The sequence below is a fragment of the Rhynchophorus ferrugineus genome, unplaced genomic scaffold (assembly GCF_030347505.1).
Source record: "Rhynchophorus ferrugineus isolate W39M unplaced genomic scaffold, kcgeb_rfMv2 rfM1, whole genome shotgun sequence".
In the NCBI taxonomy this organism is placed as follows: Eukaryota; Metazoa; Arthropoda; class Insecta; order Coleoptera; family Curculionidae; genus Rhynchophorus; species Rhynchophorus ferrugineus.
The window spans coordinates 61,305,822-61,322,160 of NW_027472580.1; the positions used below are offsets into that span (position 1 = coordinate 61,305,822).

At 35.2% G+C, this 16,339-nt stretch overlaps 1 protein-coding gene across 2 annotated transcripts in view; it reads left to right on the forward strand.

The window, feature by feature from the left end:
* Positions 1-3,575: 3,575 nt before the first annotated feature.
* The window catches only part of LOC143194718 (actin-2), a 39,460-nt gene continuing 26,696 nt past the window's right edge, over positions 3,576-16,339 (forward strand). Inside the window, exon 1 of one of the 2 annotated variants that reach the window (XM_076401497.1) lies at positions 3,576-3,650. The gene's annotated coding sequence lies outside the window, so the exon portion shown is untranslated. Of the gene's footprint in view, positions 3,651-3,825; positions 4,163-16,339 lie in introns of those variants that run through there. The other variant, XM_076401412.1, reaches the window with a different exon arrangement.

Below are 16,339 nucleotides of genomic sequence, written 5' to 3' on the forward strand. Positions count from 1 at the left end.
GAATGGAGGTAAAACGAAATGAAACAGTGGTGTTTACATTATGTGACCGTTATTTATTGGCTATATAAAAAAATGTGAAAAATGCAAATGATAAAGAGGATGGCAGCGGTGTTACCTGGTGTCGAGGCTCGGGCAGACGATGGTGGCACGTCTAAACTAAACGAGGGTTGAGCCCTGAATGACTCGCAATACCATTCAATAACATCCCAGATAAACGTCTCGGGGTTGCCGCCAGCTATTCGTTATCGGGTTCTAGATGGCGCTGCTGGCACCCCGCCCGTGTTCAACATCTGGGATTATATTTCTGGGTATTTTGTAGACAGTTATTCCACGATGTAAAATTCGACATGCCTCAAGGTCGCTACAATATATATGCCATTTATTAATTAAAATATTAATATGATATTATTATTATATATATTTTGATATATATTTTATTTTAATTTTAATTTTTATATATAGTTTTATTATATTATATTTTTTATTATAACATTTTATTTTTAACTGAAATAAAAATTACTATATGCTCATTTTTATTGATAGAAAGGACTCTTTCACTTGACTTTTTATCATTATTCAAATATTAATTTTACATAATATCGTACTTCTTCGAATTAGAATTCTAGAAAATTTACTTAGTTTGGATATATTTTTACATCACTTTTTGGCTCTTTTGATAAAACATTTTTTAATTTTTTTTGGTTAAAGATTGTTTACATGTAGGGTATATACATGTACTGTTGCTATATACCAAATATTGGATTATTTGATGGTCTATAATTTGTTCTGTGTACCAAAGAAAACATTTTGATAATTTTTATTCAACTTCGTTAGTTTTTGCTGCATAAGAAAGATTTAAAGCCAATAATTTTATTCAAAATTGGACGAATAGATATGGTGGCATTCGAATTAAATTAGTATTATTGATTAGTAAACTGTTTGTTTGGCTATGACTAGAAGATTTGGTCCATTCGCGATTTCGATTTCATTTTAAAAGATCAACCACGAAGTATAGATTGGGAGATTGACGAGACTGATTTGGCAGCAATTAAATACTGGTTAAATGCAGGCCATTTGTTGGGTTTCATATATCGCATGTTAGAAAACTTGAAGAATCTACTGACATCTGACAGGTATCATGGTTAACACAATGAAAATGTGTCTCTGAGAACTACTTAAATACATAACACAGTTTTCTTTGAAAAAATCGGGTTATTATAACAATATGAGCAACGAAACTTTCTACTTGCCTTAGAAGAGTATTGTACGGAAAGAAATCAACACATTACAGACTATTGATTACATAAGTTAATGTGCACCAACTTTTTTAAAACTTTACTGGTTTTATCCTCAAGTGATATTAAAAAGAATAAATTTTATTAGCATAATTATAGCAAAAATCAATTAATATAAAAGTACAAAATCAGACTAAGACAAAAATACTAATGTTTTAAAAAGTTGTTAAAATATTCGCTAACTCAGATGGTTTAATTCAATGATTTTCATTGATTTACAATGTAAAATTTACAAAGTACATAACACACATATTACAACTAGTTATTGAGATAATATTTCTATACATGTGCGGAGGATGAAGTTAATCAACGTTATCAAGATCTATGCCCAAAGACATGATGAATAGAAGCTCTATCACCACATCAGTGTTGCGATTCTCCATTTCCTATATAATAATGGCCTAGTCTTTAAACCATTTGATGCAGTTCAGTGAAGTAAAACTTTTGATTCATGATCATGCTGGTGAATCTCTAGTGATCAAATGATATATTAAAAAAAAAGTTTTAAAATGATCTAAATGTTGTTTATAAATTGCATATGTCTTAATCTCATTTTTAGCGAAAACTGTTTCCTAGAAGGATTTATAATCCCTTCATAAATTTGTTTTCGTGCTACGTTTCCTAAAATTAAGAATTCTTTTAATTATTATAAAGTCAATTTTTTATATTTTAAAAAGTGCATACACTATGAACACATGAACACTATGAACACTACTGGGAATATATAAGGTTATCATACCTACTATTATCAATGTATAAGTTAGTGAAAGATCGACAAAACTTATTGTATATAATTTTATATATATTATTCTCTTAGGTAAAAAGATATGTTCAGCTATATTTTTAGATGTAGCATAAGCCTTCGAGAAGGTATGGCGTGACGGCCTTGTTCATAAGCTACAGAAAATGTTACTGACATAACATACTATACAACTAATAAAATCTTGCATCACAGCCAGAATGTTGAGAGGAAGCCTACTCTACAAGTTAAAACAGGTATACCATAAGGAAGTGTATTGGAACTAATTCTTTACTCTACACATGTCATATATTACAAATGGAAAATATCACAATACCTACATTTGCTGTTGACATTGCGATTCTTGCTGTCGGAGACAATAGCGATGGTGTCACACGAAAATTGCAACAGGCAACTGATAATATAAATATTGGACCTAAACGTGGAAAATTAAAATTAACGAAAGTAAATCTGTGCTCTGCATAATCAGGCCGCATAAGCATCAATAACAATAAATTATAGTATTATTCTATATAGTAACAACGTTAAGTATCTCAGAATGAATCTTGACGCAAAACTTGGTTAGAAGTAACATGTAAAAAAGAAAAGGAAGGAACTAGAGTTAAAATATAGGAAGTTGTATTGGTTAATTGGAAATAACAATTACCAGCACATAATAAATTGCTATTATACAAACGTATTATACAAGTGTTGAAATCCTATAGGACATACGAAATTCCCATAATTGGATGTTCCGGGAAAAGCAATACAAATATTCCAGAATAAAGGTTTAAAGAATTGTTGATACACCCAGATACTGTAGGGCTAATTACTTACACCGAGACCTTCAGATGACGACTGTTACTCAGGAAATCAAGAGAATTCCAAGGAAACATGAGAACAGATCCATTCTCATATCAATATCGAAGTAATATAACTGTTGGATGACACCAGAACAAGACAAAGACACAAAAGAGTCAAACCATTTGATCTTGTGTAGTGTAGTGTAATGAGGTGCATTTAATTATAAAAAGAGCAGTATTAATACATAAACATTATTACATCAGAGAATAAGCTAGGGCCGATGGGTCCTCCTAGATATATACTTATATTTAAGTTATTGTAAAGACAAATCGTAAGTTAGTCGACAACGGCTAGTAACAATGTAATTAATAAATAAAATTTATCGTGAATATAGTAAAAGAACAATATAGTAAAAATAAATCTGTGTCCAAATACTTTTTAAAAACATAATATATTTGCGCGCATAAAACTTTTCACACACACCCCTTCAGAAGCTTTGATTCGACGGTTAGATAATACGTTATTTTTATACATATAGCCACAGTAATTAAACGAAATTAACCTAAGAAGGTCATTGTACCGAATTAAGTCTCTTTGTTTATTTCGTCTAAACGAATAAAAAACTTCTTACATTAACCGTTGCTAGGCTACAGCGATGTAACAATTAAAACAATTCAATGACGTTTCGTATAAATTGAACCAACCGCAAACCGACTACCATTGAATTAATGTCTATTAGTTGTTACCTACATACATCTGTGTACGTAAACACGCACACATAGAGGTGCTACACACGCTACACCACAAACAAGGTAAATATAATGAGAAATTCCTATGCATAACGAGTGGGTATATGAAATTGTGTAACCCATATTTTTACCTCGCAAGGTAGGAAATAAAGTAATATATTAGATGGGGAAAAAAAGAAAATTAAATACAGTTATGTCAATACACTTATCTAGTGTGCCAGCGCGTCGCGATAAACAGCCTACCTGATCCGTGTTTTATTTTGTTAAAAGCGCGTCGAGCGAACGGATCCCCCATCGATAGTATATACGAATCGCTGGGCCGTGTACTGCTGGACTGGCCGTGCATAGTTTTTAATATTTAAAAACGTATTCGGTATATGGAACGGCTATGTGAAAGTGGCGTGTATTTGGTTGTTAGCGCGAGTGGCTTTTTTCGTGGAGAACAATATGTGTGACGAGTGACGCACGATCGAAGAATTCCACGCCACTGCATCGAGTTTCTTTTGTTTTTAGTTCTATTCCACCCTTCGAGTTCGCCAATTATCGGGCGTTAGAGGTTATATCGTAACTGTCAGGTATGTCATTTATTATCGGCAATATATTAGACGTACTTTTAAAACGTTTATTTTCATATTTTGTTTTTTAAATATAACTTTATTGAAAGGCCGATTTTGACGGTCGTTCTTTGTGTATAAACATTGTTCGTTAACCGGAAGTTAATATTTTCGAGTTTTGATACAAACCAAGGAGATATTTCGAGCTAAACATTCTAAACCAACGTTTGTTTTACCACATATTGTATGTTTTAATACTTTTTTGAGATGATCAATGAATTAGAGTTCAATTTATATTTTTTAAAATTTTATTATATTAATAATGAACTACCTGTTTTGAATGCATAACGTCAGACGTTTATGAGAGTGTACTCTGCTCCATAATACCTAGAGTCAATGTTTACTTGCCAGGTTGTTCAGTTAATTGTATTAGCGATGTCGCAAAAGGTGATTTTATGGTTCGACTAATTTTATCATTCAACATAATCTTCTTGCATTTCAGTATACTTGTTCTTCTAATTTATGGATTTGACTCTTGAAGCCAGAATGGAATGAAGCCGTGGTTACCTGTTATTTCTGTAAAAATCGTTTTTTACGTATACATTTTGCGAATAGAGTGGATGTTGTAACAATTCATATTTTAATTCACAATTTTTTGCGATGCTATTTTAGCACAGAACATTCACAGAAGATTTCAAGTACTTTCTCATGAATTTAAAACCTCAAGGTTATAATAATAAAGTGAGTTCAAGTGATTTTTCAAGAGCCAGTCAGTCAATAGTGGTAGACCTAGGTATCATTAATATTAATCAACAAATCACATTTTACCAATAATCTTTTTATAATACTGTCTTTTTGCTACGATTTGTGGCGTTTATGCACTTTTTAGGTACATTTCACATGATTTTAAAAACTTGTACGACCATTTTAATACATTAGGATAAAGTAGACTTAACAGTATTAAAAAAATAACTACGACGGCGTTAAATATGTTAAGCAGTTCTTGAAATGGTAATTACATATTAAGTTAAATAAAATTAAATATACTAACTAGAAAAGAAGACTTATATATAGTCTATTCAAAGTTTTTTCGTACATACGTCATCAAGATGTTTAATGTATTGCCTGTCTCAATTTATAAATTCGTTTTAGAAACAGACAATATTTTCCTTATCATTTTATTCTAGTTAAAAAGAGACACAATGCTGTCTGATTAGTTCGAACATGTAAACGAATGAGCCTGTCAAAATCTTTCGGTTGTCAGACGTTTGCAAAATTCTTGAAAGAAATAGCGATAAGAGGTTATAAGTCCAGCCTATAAACTATTGTGGCTGTATAATTAACTGTAGTTTTTAGATGTATTGTAATGTTAAAATCGAACCGTTTTCTAATTTCTTCGAAATTGGCGAAGTGCTGCTCTGCCAACGCATGTCCCATTCATGCGACAGTCGGCCGGTCCAAAGTCTGGAGAGTGCGACAGGTCTGATAATATATACTATCCAAGTGCTTTCAATGCTTCCTTGACCGGTTTTGTTTTAAGAGACGCTGCGTTATTGTGCTCAAAAATCACTTTGCCGTGTCTTCGGGTCCATTCTGGACATTTTTCGATCATTGCAGGACACAAATTGATCATTTGTTGTCGGTAGTGATCACTGTTAACTGTTTCACCAGGTTTCAACAATTCGTAATTTACGACGCCAATCTGGTGCCACCAAACACAGAGCAGTGTCTTGCAACCAAAACGATTTGACCTTGAAATCTATTGGTCGACTTTGCCAGGTGATAACCATCATTTTGATTGATTTTATTTAATTTTTCCATTTGCCTGTCATTTAATTGATGTGGCGCCCATCTTCCCATCTTTTGGATTTTCCCCATTGCTTGTAATCAGTCGCTAGCGTTTCTTAGGCCACACTTAACGCTTACGCTCATTGTTTTTGAGTTTGGATTGGGTGTTCATCCAATAAGTCTTATAGTTTTTCATCGTCAAACTTTTTTGGTCTACCAGAACGTTCTTTGTCTTGCACATCGAAATCACAACTTTTGAATTTTCGAAATCACGCCTCACATGTTTTGAAGGTTACAGTATGCTCACCCTCAGTTTCTACCGGCAAGCTATGACTTTTAACGGCTTTTTTCTTTTGATTAAATGAGAAAATTGATGCGTGCGTTAATGTACGTTTTCAGGCACGAAACTTGACATTCTCAAAGAGATATAAATGTAAGAGGGTGTTACTTGTCGCAAAATATAACATGTATAGCTTTGTAACCTGATGTCACTAGAATAAAATGGCATGTGTCAAATCATAATATTGCATACTTAAGCGTAGCGACATCTGTTAATATGATAGTAATTATGATCTGAGTTTATTGTTTTATCGGCTTAGACTACTGATCCTTTTCGATTTTTAGCCTTTTCTATTTCAAGAGTCAATCAGTCAATAGTAGTAGACCTAATTATCATTAATGTTAATAAGTAAATAGAATTTTTCCAAAAATCTTTATATAATATAATATAATATAATAAATATAATTCGACTCATAAACCATTTTTCAAAAATAAACAATACTCTCATTTTGCTACGATTTTCCCTCGTTAATACATTTTTAGATGCCTTTTACATGAATAATGTTCAAAACATATACGGCCCCATTTAGTTTCAACAATCCCTTCTACTACTTTAAATGAAGATGAAATCATAATATAGTTTTAACAGTCGTCCATGAATTTGTTTTCGTGTTTTTAACAATAAGAATTTTATTACTGCATAAAATATGTTTTCATTGTAAAAAAATACTGTAAATCTTTAAAGAACCGTAAATAAATGACAATATTTATTAAATCAACCAACATTATAGATTTAGACAATACCTATCTCCGATAATTAATTATTTAAAAAATTATCTTTGGGTTTTCATAAAAATGCGTCACGTACGACAAAACAATTGTAATAAATTAATTTATAAATTAATATTTTAGTAAGCATATCTAATGTAAAATGCAATAAAAATATTTTTGTATATATTAACAATAGGTGAACTAAAATATGTACGATGTTTGTTTTTCTCATATAATGTTAGCTGCATATTATGCATACAAAGGAAATGTATTTTCAATAATTTAGTTGAAAATGAGTACATCAAGTAAGATAATTAATTAACATAAAAGGAGGTCAGATCTGTTTCATATTAACTGTTACAAGATAACACAAACCTACTTTATCTGAATCCCATTCATTATGTATGAAAGATATTGATACCGGAATGTAATATTTTATTCAAGAAGGTTTTCTACATTAGACAGTACAATAATAGGCATGGCAAATGAGAATATCTAGAGGCAGTCTAGAGAATATTGGATGTAATTTTAATTTAATTCAGTTTTATTATTATTCATTTTGTTAAGTTATTTTTTATTGTAAGGTTTTATGTATCAAGACATTGCGTACAATAGAAAGAAGTATGCTATTTATAATTATTTATAAAAATAAAGTTTTTTTAATCGTTGGAAAAAACACCACATTAAGATATGTTAATATTGTATGTCACGGATGTTACTCATCAATGTAAGTCAAAATTTTGTTCTTGAAAAATACCCAATGGATTTAAATGAAAATTTGAGACTTTAATTTACATATCTTTAAATAAACAAAAATATATTTTATATGCATTGAAGATACAAAATGGCGTCGTTGCACTAGGTGACTCGAACACATAAATTGTTGAGAAAAAAAAATAGGCGTAGATTGTAGCGAATTTTGGCCTTACATTGTATCGTAATTAATATGAATTTAGTCATTCTGTGAAACTATTGATAAAACTTATTATTACCTTTCTCAATATTAAAGGAAACTGATGAATCTAGCAGAATTTTTTGTTAAAGTTCTTACTATTTCATTAGATAATCTCTTTGTCATGGTACCAAGAATTTTGTCACAACCTTTTTCTCAAGTTGATTGCTCTTGTTTGTCAAAATCGATTTATTTTCTGTTATTTTTTATACTAAAATATAACTAAAATTATTCTTTCCTTTTCACGGATATTACATAAAATAATGATTTTTTTAAATTGAGTTAATAAAACATTATATATATATATATATATATATATATATATATATATATATATATATATATATATATATATATATATATATACCAATTACCTGATACCAATATCAATACATTCATTATCACAACTCAATACGCAGAGGCTTTTTGACATAAATTGATTGAATTATACCTTATTGATTTTTTATTAATTACTTATAAATTGCTTAAAAGCACTTCAAGTGACGTATAATTGAATATTGATTTAGAAGTAATAAATTAATGATAAGTCAATAATATTATTATATACTACACATGTCAAGTTAAATGTGAAATATATCACAAAAATAATTTGGTGGATGTATCAATGAATCGCAGATATATACTAATAGTGAAGTTTTGTAAGAGTACTTTCTCTCATTTTTATTATGCGTGTGTTATACTTTCAGGCAGAGGTATCTTTTCTATTACATATATTTATATCACACACTCCTTGTTTGAAATGAAAATTTTGACCTAAAAAGATCTAACGTATTCGATTGTAGAAGTTGTTATAACGGCGTGGAATTCTTAACCATATGCTTTTTAAAATAAAACAGTTCAGGAACCATTGTCAATACCCCATTTTGCGGAGAATGCGATTGAATTCATGGCAAGTGTAATTCAAATCATATAACTATTTGGACTACTGATATTGCTTGTGCTATCTAATTTTTTCTCTAAGGTGTAACAATGTGCTGTTATGTTTGTGATTGTCCAAACGAAAAAGTGCAAAACCCGACAGGAAAATGATCCCAGTCTCGCATGTAACCAGGCTGAGTAAAACCGGAGTTCTGGTATGATTTCTAAGTTGGTCGGTGGCCTTAATGCTGAGGACCGTGGTTCGAACACACATTAAATATACAACACATTTTATAAACAAATAAATTAATTTAAACAACTTTTTTTAAGATAAATTTTAAATATGAACAATCCCAATGTACACCTTATATAACGTTCAGAATAACATTTAGCTTATATGTAAGTGCGTACATGATAATAGTTTTTTTATATAACATCTTTTATTAGATACGTTTATACAATCGTAATTTATTATCGTAAAAAATTAATTTATTTATGTAAATTAAATTAGATTAGCTTAAGCTAAAGTCAGTTATATTATAAACTTATTACACTTATACGCTTTATATAAATTCACGTAGTTTGGTGCGCTTCAATCTTTTGCTTTCCTACAAGTTAAACCCGTAAATCTTAAGAATTATAACTTGGAGATAAGCTAACGGGTCCGGGAATTAGAATTATATATTCTGAGAACAAATTTCATAGATATATTTCTCATATAGGAAACTCATTTTTCAAAAAAAAAATTGCATTAAAATAGGAGGTTATGATGGCTATTGGATACTACACCCCAGCGAACGAGCTCGAGGCGGAACAACTATAATTATAAACTAACATCTGGTCACACTCCAGTATTGTTAGCACTGGGCGCGACAATTCTGAAAAACCAAAAAAGCCCAATCTTACTAGCAAATTTACTAACTGGGACAAGTTTAGACTTATTATGCAGGAACACATCAGTTTAAACGTAAAGCACTTGAACAGCAAACCCGAAATAATATAATTGAGCAAATTTGGTCAGTTGCAAAAGAAGATACTCCAGCATTAACAGAGAAATCAGAATATAATGTAATTTACCCTACTCGAAATTACCGAACAAATTGAATCTTACAGACCTATTTATAGAAATACAAGATTTCCAGTTCGAATTTCGAAATCACCACACAACAATCAACCAAGTGCATAGATTAAAAACGGTTATTGAAAAGGCATTTGAAGAAATGAAATACTGCCTTGTAATATTCCTTCTCTAACATCTTACTAACTTTTAACCGGGTTAATTTTAGACTAATTTACAAGGTGACTTTAGAAGACCAATTGCTACCGCGGAATTATTTTTGGAAGAAAATTTAGGGTCTGTTATGAGGATACATTTTCAACAGTTCAACTTATTTCGGCTAGGGTTCCCCAGGATAGTGTGTTGGGACCACACCCGCGACTGCAGATCTACATCACGTGGGACCACGTCGTGATTAAATGTTCCAGGCACTGTTTCTTTTGTTATAGGAGTGGTAGCAAAACACAGTACATTTGATACGATGATTACTTACAAGGCAGATCGTTGGACTAATTAGGATAGCAAACCCTTTTTCCATATATCATGTTTAAGTTGTTTTGGTATTGGAATTTTTTTTACTTGTTGTATTGCTTTTTCTTCTTTATTTTACGTTTGTTAGATATATTTGAAATTAGTTATTATCATAAGATTCCAAGCCTTGTGAGAAAATAACGAGACACTAATTTCTAACTGAAAGAAAATGAGCAGTCCAAGCTGCAAAAATGTTTATGTTATAATAAGTACCTTATGGTTTAGGTCTTATATTATTAGAACAATTTCTTAAAATAGCCAAGATATTGTTATAAAAGACTGGAGAGTAGATTTATTTCAATTAAATATGATTTTTTCCACAAAATGAGTAGCATGATTAGAGCGTTACCGCAATAATTTTTGACATTAAGTTATAAATGCGGATGCAATTTTGAAACCAAGGTAACAGAGCCATCGTAATTCACATCGATCACCTTGAAAAAAATCATTAGATGGACTTGTACCATTCTACTCAACCTTCTGCAGGCCGCTAAACTCAGTAAGCTAAAATACGAATTGCTTCAATGATCATTCATCTTCAATGATTGATAATGATGTTCAGTTAAAATCAAAATGTTTCTCCAAAAATTTTTACTCCATTCAAAAGATTGTCATTTTGAATCATTATTTAAAAATTAATTGGTGTAGTAAAAGAAATGTATTCCTTTTATCAATGCATAAGAACTTCCCAACCAAGCTTCTGGCGAGTCGTTATCAATGTATATGTAATGGCATTGTTTTAAAACGCAACAAAATCTTTCTGCCTCTAAATGTTGACTTGGCCACTGTTTTAGCCTGCTCACACGCGGATTTATAATAACCATTTTCACTTAACGGTTCCCTAATCTGTGATGAATATCTGTCATCTAATAGATAACCACAAAGTATATTCCCTTTATCGAATAAAAAACTCGGAATAAAAAATAGCCTATTATTTTTTTGGTGGTATCCATCTTCGACAAGATATCAAACGAAACTTACTCAGCCATTTATAAAATGGTCAAATAAGTTTGTTTAGAATGAAATATCAGCTTCTTAATGTCATCTAGTGTAAGCCGAAAAAATTATTAAGGCCATATATTGGAAAAATAATGCATCTATTTTAGTAGACAGTTTTAAAAAGGTTGAAAAGTAAAATGTTTTACATCCTTATAGCTACAGATCTAGGTTGTTGTTGAATTATCGCCCAATCTGTTAAAATATAAAACCATAATGAATAACCATTTTAAAATTATTGTCATGTCAAGATCAGTTGCCACAAAGCCTATAATACGATAAAACAAGATTTTTATCGATGAAGTAAGTTTATTATTTCGTTAAAGTAGTGCAGCACGATTGCTATTGTCCTGACCTTATGACTTTCACCTCAATTTATATTCTTAAACTAACAATTAACTAATAAACTAAATATTAAATTTCGCAATTGACACTACCTATTTATCAAAATGTGAATCATCTAATAAAAATGTTGAAATTTTGAGTCTATAAAGTACGGTTGTGATTTGTAACAGTAAATTTACACTTTTTTAATATCTAAATTAACTGGCTTGATAGTTGCAGTGACCAAGGCAACAGAACGGCCCTCCTACTGTTGCCAGAGCATGGTTATAAATGTATGTTTGCGATCGTTGTTAAATTTGACGAGGAAATCATAACATGTACATCAGTAATCAGGCTGGGTAAGGCTGGATGTCTTCTAGGGTGACTTCAGTTGGTTATTTGCCAGTCAGCAAGCTTAATGCCGAGAATTGTTTTTTTTTTTTTTTTTTTTTGTTCTGGCCTAAAAACCAGGCGGTGGAATGCATGACGCATACCTGGTCGCGGAGACTTGCCCTGGAGTGACAAGTTGGACCGGGTTATGTGGGACTGCCTCTGGGCTTACCAATACACTAAACCGAAACCGCCTCACAGTTAACCCCCGTGGATCGCTACTGCTACTGCATTAAATTTGGGGATATGGCACCCGCTGATCGGGCAGCCGTTATTGGGCACGAGAGCCCGGCGATTCTATTGATTCGCGAACCTGAGTTAACACACAACTGGGTACTGTTGTATGGGGGCAAAAGTTATGACTGTAGCGACGGATGAGGTCGTTTCAGCCTGGAAAAGGGGGAGAGCTTAGCGGTGACGCGGTGCTAAGTTCCCAGCATGTCAACCAGCTCGCGAACAAGCGCGTTTTCAGAAGAACTTGAGCTGAGTTGTTGTTTGTGGAATGATTGAGATATGAAGTGCTTGATTTCTGGAGTGTCAGTTTCCCTATGGATTTGATTATTTCTGACAAACCATGGAGCGTTTAATATTCTCCTGAGGAGCTTATTTTGGAAAACTTGAAGCCGTTTGACCTGGTTGGGTGTAACAAACTTGAAGTAGACATTAGATCCGTAGAGGAGTACGGACCGAATTAACATCTTGTAAAATAAGCATTTGATGGAGATGGGAAGCCTGCTAGAAGGGCAGATCAGAGGAGATAGCAGGTTTGCTATCCCCGAACCTTTTTGGATTGCTTTCTGGATTTGGGAATGCCAACCGAACCGCCGGTCGAAGTGAAGACCTAGGTACGTGACGTTATCCAGCCATGGAATTATTGCGGTGTCGATCTTAAGTTGCGAGACGCGCAGTGCGTAACGCTTCTTGTGGAAAATGATGGCCTGGGTTTTCAGGGGGTTGATTTGCAACCTCCAGAATTTGAACCACTTGACCGCATGATCGAGCTGCTTCTGTAAACGCTCATGAATTGTAACTTCGAACCTGGCGGCCGTGAAGAAAGCAGTGTCGTCAGCGTAAAAGGCGACGTCAATATGCTCTTTTCTCGGCATATCTGAAATAAAGAGATTAAATAAGGCTGGGGCCAGCGGGGAACCTTGAGGTACGCCAGCATCGATTTGTTTACGACTGGAAAGTGACGCCCTGATCTTGACCTGGAAAGATCTGTCCGAGAGATAGGACTTGATGAGAGCGGTTAGGTCTTCTGGGAGGCCTAACCGCACGCACTTTGCGAACAATCCGTCGTGCCAGACCTTGTCGAAGGCTTTGGTTAGGTCCAAAAGAACTGCTCCAAGCTTTTTACGTTGGTCAAGAGCATGATGGATGTGTGCAGCCAGACGGGAAGCTTGATGGACGGATGAGTGGTGAGCGCGAAAGCCGAATTGTTCATCTGGAATGATGTTGTTTTCCTTTGTGAAAGAGTTGAGAGCGTAGAGTATTGCCCTCTCGGCAAGCTTCGAAATGGCGCTGAGAAGGCTGATAGGCCTGTAATCAGATGGAGATGATTTTGCTCCTTTCTTGGGTATAACCGCTATATGTGCGTGTTTCCAAGACGCCGGGAAGTGTTGCAGTCTCATGATGGAGTTAATAATGTTTGCCAGTTCTGCGAGTTGCTTATGCGGGAGCTTTTTTAACTGGGTAATCGATATTCCATCGAAACCTGGAGATTTTTTGGTTTGAAGTTTGCCGATCATAGTCTGTAGAGACTTTGGAGATACAAAATGGTTGAGAAGAAAGGCGGGGGTTACTGGTCTTTTGACGGAGTTGGATTCGTTGATGACAGTGTCAATGTCTTTAGTTTTAGTGTTCTGTGCGGGTGGGAGGCATTTCATTTGAGCTTCGTAGGTCTCTGCAAGGAGCTCGACTTTTTCTTGGTCAGTGACTGCAAAATTTCCTGTAACCGCTGACTTCAGGGGAGGGATGACATTGTGCGTCTTCCCCACGAGGCATTTGGAGACACGCCAGAAGGAAGGGGGGCCATCCAGCCTTTGGTCCGCGAGAAATGAGTTCCATTTCATTGCTCGCCAAGTCGAGACGGCCGCCCTTACCCTCTTGCATGCTCTGTTCGCCTCCCTTTTGTCTGCAGCATCAAGGGTGAATCGAGCTAATCTGCATAAACCGTTTTTGATGCGAATTTCACGTTTAAGAGAAGCGGGAAGATTGTTTTTCCACGGCTGGGGTTGTGATGAAATTTTGACTGTGGAAGATTCGTGAGCAGACTGAATATCGCGAGTTAGCTTGAGTACGGCTTCCTCGAGGTGTTCTGGTGTGTTAATTTTCGGAATTGGATCGGATTTCAGGAGAAGAGATTGGTAGTTTTTCCAGTCGGTTTTTTTCCTGAATCTTGTTAGTGGGACTTGAGTGGTGGCGCAGTTTCCGAGTTTGAGAAGGATCGGACGATGATCAGAGTCTAGTTCGTCAAGGACTCGAACTTCGGAATCGCGATTTACGTCTTGAAGAATAAAGAAATCAAGGATTCTTGCTGCGCCTTGAGAGACTGTACTAGGGTGATGGGTGGGTTCATCTGGCAAGGCAAGACCGTAGCCCAGATCTGCACTTAGAGCTACGATGGCGTTACCTGCGGGATTCGCTCTGGAACACCCCCAGGTGGGGTGGTGGGCGTTGAAGTCGCCACCTATTATTTTCGGAAATTTTCCTTCGACGAGTGATCGGTATTCGGCATAGTTGAATGCAGAAGATTTCCTGTACAGGGATGTAATCACGAAGGGACGTTCTTGGATATCGATTTTAATGGAGGTTGTTTCGAAGTTGTTTACTGATAACGATGGAAGGAGCTCGTGTTTGACTCCTTTTCTGACGAGAATGGCGGTTCCACCGCCTCGACCCGGAGTTCTATCGTTTCTGTAGACAAAAAAGTGTTCGAAAGAGAGACGATGCGAAGGTTTCAGGAAAGTTTCCTGGATGAGCACGATGTCGACGTCATAGAATGTTATGACGTCCTCCAATTCCGCTTGCTTTCCGCGTAAGCTATTTGCATTCCATGTCATCAGTATAAGAGATTTCGGAACAGCCATTTCGAAGAGTTAAAGGCTGCTGAAAGTTATAGAGACAGGTAAGTGTTGCCGCTTAGGCGGCGACATTTGGAAAAAGACGAGCAAGTTGGTGAGCCAGGGCGATCACTTGTAGGAAAGCCTGCGGGTCAGTAAACGCCTGCATTGTGGAGTTAAGGTCCGGTGTATTGGTTGGAGCAGGAGTTTGAGTTGGAGCAGGCTGGGTAGCGCTGGCTAATTTTTGGGCTAGCTTTCTGCCACCTTGGTTACTCCATGCAGAACCTTGTGGAGGTCTGGTTTCGGTCGGAATTTTTGGTTTTCTTGGAGCAGGACGGCAGGTGCAACCGCTGAAGTTTGCGGTATGAGTTTCACCGCAGTTGCTGCACTTTGGAGGTGCTTCTGGGATTTTGGTACAGGATCTAGTGTCGTGATGCCCGGCACATTTGACGCACCGTGGGGGGGCTCGGCAATATGAGCTGGAGTGCCCGAAAAGCTGGCAGTTGAAGCACTGCACTGGCTGGCCGTTTCCTCTCTGGACCTCGACCTTCACTGTGATGACGCCGAGTTTGGTCATATATATGATCTGTCGCTCTTCGCGAGGGACAACTACCTGAACAATTGGTAGTTCTGTCCCGGATTTTAATTTCCATCTTTGCACAAATTTGGGATGGAAGCCTTGATCAAAGAGAAGTTCACGTACTTCGTCAATGCAGAGTGATTCTGGGATGTTTTTTATTATTACCCGGAATGCTCTCTCCTCCGGATGACAGAAGGAATGGTAAGGGTAATTCCTTTCCTCGAGCAGGGTAGTAAGTTTACGGTAATTGTCGCTTGTGGCGACGAATAAGAAAATGCCGTCCTTTTTATTTCGGGTTATAATGTCTATTGATTGTGCCTTAGTAATTCTAATAAGCTCCATGAACCTCTTCTTATCACGGAGCACTATAGGCGGAATTTTTTCCTTTGGGGGACTTTGAGAAACAGTCGCCGAAACGGTTGGCACTGTTTTTGCTGTGGAGGTTAAGACTTGTTTAGTGACCTGGCTACTTACCTGCGCAGGCTGGTCTTGGGTTGGTCTTGTGGTAACTTGTTTCGGTACTGGCTGTGGGGCCGTCTTGGTGGTCGGCTTGTTTTGCACTGGTCTGGTGGCAAATTTTGTAATCGA